The sequence below is a fragment of the Acyrthosiphon pisum genome, chromosome X (genome assembly GCF_005508785.2).
Source record: "Acyrthosiphon pisum isolate AL4f chromosome X, pea_aphid_22Mar2018_4r6ur, whole genome shotgun sequence".
Classification (NCBI taxonomy): Eukaryota; Metazoa; Arthropoda; class Insecta; order Hemiptera; family Aphididae; genus Acyrthosiphon; species Acyrthosiphon pisum.
In genome coordinates this window covers 131,901,911-131,905,410 of record NC_042493.1, presented here as the reverse complement: position 1 = coordinate 131,905,410, position 3,500 = coordinate 131,901,911, and positions in this window count along the sequence as shown.

Here is a 3,500-nt window from a genome sequence, read left to right as displayed (position 1 = left end):
AAAAAAATAAAAAAACACACATCATTGTAAAATCAATACATTCATCGTTCCACTCAGAGTCTATAATTGTTAAAAACGAATTTCAATAATAATAATAATTATTATAAATATTTAAAATTTTATATTCTTAGCGGAGCGACGAAGCTCCTTTGTGTGGTTTTACAATGGAGTTTATTTTAATTTTTTTTTAATCTGTATACAAAATTTCTACCTGAAGGAGTGTTTTTATTTTAACATAATATAGTATCTTATCTTTTAGCAAATCGAATCAAGATGGAGATCTTTAGAGAGTTAATTTTTCGATTTTCTCACTATTGTTATTTAATGCCACGAGAAAAACCACCGACAAATTACAAAATACCGCTAAAAACGGGATTTTAATTTCTAACGCTTTGCCTTTCACCATAGAAATGAATAAAAATAAAAATAACGATTTTAGTTATTTTTTTGTGATTTATATGATATTAAATTCAACTTAAAATATGGTACAATAAAATAGAATATCATTATAAAATATCTTGACTGGCAAACCGTCTCCGTTCAGAATCGTTTTTTGTACACATAATGATATTATATCATTGAATTCAAATTTGATACAATCCATTATACAGTGAACTATTTGTGACCCACTGTACAACATAGCGACACACACTCACCTGCTTTTTATCTATCTAATTCCCAATGTAACATCAAATAGTTTTTCAATTAATGAAGAACAAACTGTAAAAAAATGTTGTAGTTATTATACAGGCCGTTACACACATTTTAATTTCGTATTCCACACTTAGCATATCGTTATACACACAATTTTAGCTCTTGATGCAACAAAATATAAAATATCTTAAATTAAGAATACGCATATTTTATATATTTAAATTACATCTCACCAACTGTCTTTATTGCTGCATATAAAATATAAACAAATTACATATTATAGAGATATTATTCACCTATACTAATAATTATATTTAATTTTTCAGCCTGATTGGAAAATCGTTCATGTTTTCCTTATTAGTGTTGGTCACTGCGTTCAACATGCTCCGGGATACTATGATAGTGTTGATGGAAGGCATGCCGAAAGGAGTGAATATCTCAGATGTCTTGGAGACATTCATGAGCATCGACGGCGTGGTTAGGGCGCACAATCTCAGGGTGTGGGCCCTAAGTCCGGATAAAATTGCTTTAGTCGCCCATTTGGCAGTCAGTGAGTATAATCATAGATGTCGTTTATGCGCACATCATGCAGTGATAAGATAAGTGTTTAGTAACTCATGATGCAGACAGAGAAATGACTTTCGATTGTCTATTAACGTGGTTAAAAATTGTCGCTGTACAATATACTTTGTTATAATTAGAGTAAGATTTATATGCCCTAAAAAACCATTAAATATTCCCTAAAAATAATTCTGATATGTTGTAAAAATTACTTAAATATGCTCTAAAAAAAGTTGTTGTATGCATTTTAAATTAATGTTAAAAATGTTTATTCAAAAAATGAGTGGTAAAAAAAATTTATAAAATACATATAAATATAAATATAAATATTTAAATTATAAATTTGTGTGACGCCCATATAGTACCTACCTAGATTTTCGATGGTTTTGATAGTCGATTTTGTTCTTTTTCTGTACTTAACAGAACAAGATTAAAAATATATTTAAAATTGTCTTTTTTAATTTAACTGACTTACCAAATTAAATTGAATTGTATCGTAAAAATTTCGATGGAAAAAAATTTTAAGAAAAAAAATTTTATTCATTTTCTGTAACAAAATTAAATAAATTAATTACTTAATAAATAATTGACTTACCATTAAAATGTGAATTGCCTAAACAATCATCGTCTTTTTCAAGTTTTCGAAGGTTAATTTTCGTCGACTGTCAGCTAAAATAGTTTTATACGTCGAAAAACTTCTTTCGACGTCAACTAAAGACACGAGAGCATACTTGAAATATGGAATATCTGTCACAGTTATATTTTGGTCCATATTGGAAATGGTTTCGCGTGTACCGGAAATAATATCTCTTATATTTTTCAATGATTCATATGCGGTATTTTTCTTGAGAATATTGTGTTTAATTTATTATTGATTGATCTTCCTATTATATTCCCAGGTGTCTTAGATATTTTTTTACAATTTCGCCAAAAGACGAAATAGAATCGGCCAATAAAACGTTTTGTTTTTCCAAAAATGTAATTTTGTTTGGGATAAAACTAAAATTAGTTTTTATATAAATTAAATTATCTTCTAATGTTGGTTTTTGCATAAGTTTTGTTACTGGTTCAATGGGTATTGCATCTTCTTCAATTAAAATATTTATAACTTCGCAAAATGCTTTGTAAATGTCGCAGTGAAATATCGCAGCTTCTAGTCTATTATATAACTTATAATATTATATAGACATAATATAGACTATAATCCTGCGATTCTCAAACTGGAGGTCGCCAATACATCCACTTTCTTTTTTCTAATGATATCATAATAAAATAGTTGCTATAAATATTGGTGACATTATAGGGGGTGGTGGCATCAAAAACATCGAGAACAGCTGATGTACACGATGAATCGTGGAATAAATGCCCACCGAAAAAAAACCCAGAAATATAAATATAAATGTGAACACATGTATACTATACTCCTATTTAGTAATTACCATGTACCTATAACAAAATAAAATAATATATTATAAAGAAAAAAATAACTAATTGTTAGTTGTATAAAATATAGATTGTAAATCAAATAAAAATATAAATATGAACACAATATTATTATGTATACGTCATGATATATTGTTTTATAAGTTACAAGTAAAAAAACATCAGTCTTAGGTATATACATAATATACTTTCGATAACGATTCCATACCTTGGCAGCCTTTTGTTAAATACCTCGGTGTCACGCTACTCGCTAGACAAGAGGTTAACCTGGGGGCCTCACATAGCTTCTAAACTACTTAAATACATTTTAAATTCGCTTGTTTGATTCTTAAAGTTTCATATTATAATAAATATTATATATATTGACCTTACAAAATCATTGGGGATTAAAAAAAGATTCTTACTTAAATGTATACCTAAAAATTTGTTTAATTTTAATATAATGCATGTACAATTGAACTAAATAAATATTCAATTTGTATAAATAATTTTCAAGAAAATAATATACCGTATTTTAATAAATATATTATATTTTAAACTATTTATAATGACACATATTACTCACTAATAATTTAATCTAAAAATAATCACTGTGTTCAATAATAAAATGAGTACTGTATTATTGTAATTTATAAATATAAATATAAATTATAAAAGAATGCGATAATTTTTAGTGAAAAAATTGTTTTTATTTTATTTAATTTTTCTTTTTTACAAATTATATACAAAGATTAACATATGAGTACCTAGTTGGATCATAAAATAAAATTGTATTGTTGAAAATTTGATTATTTAATATACAAAAAAACTACACTTTCAATGCGTCTAATTATAATGATTAA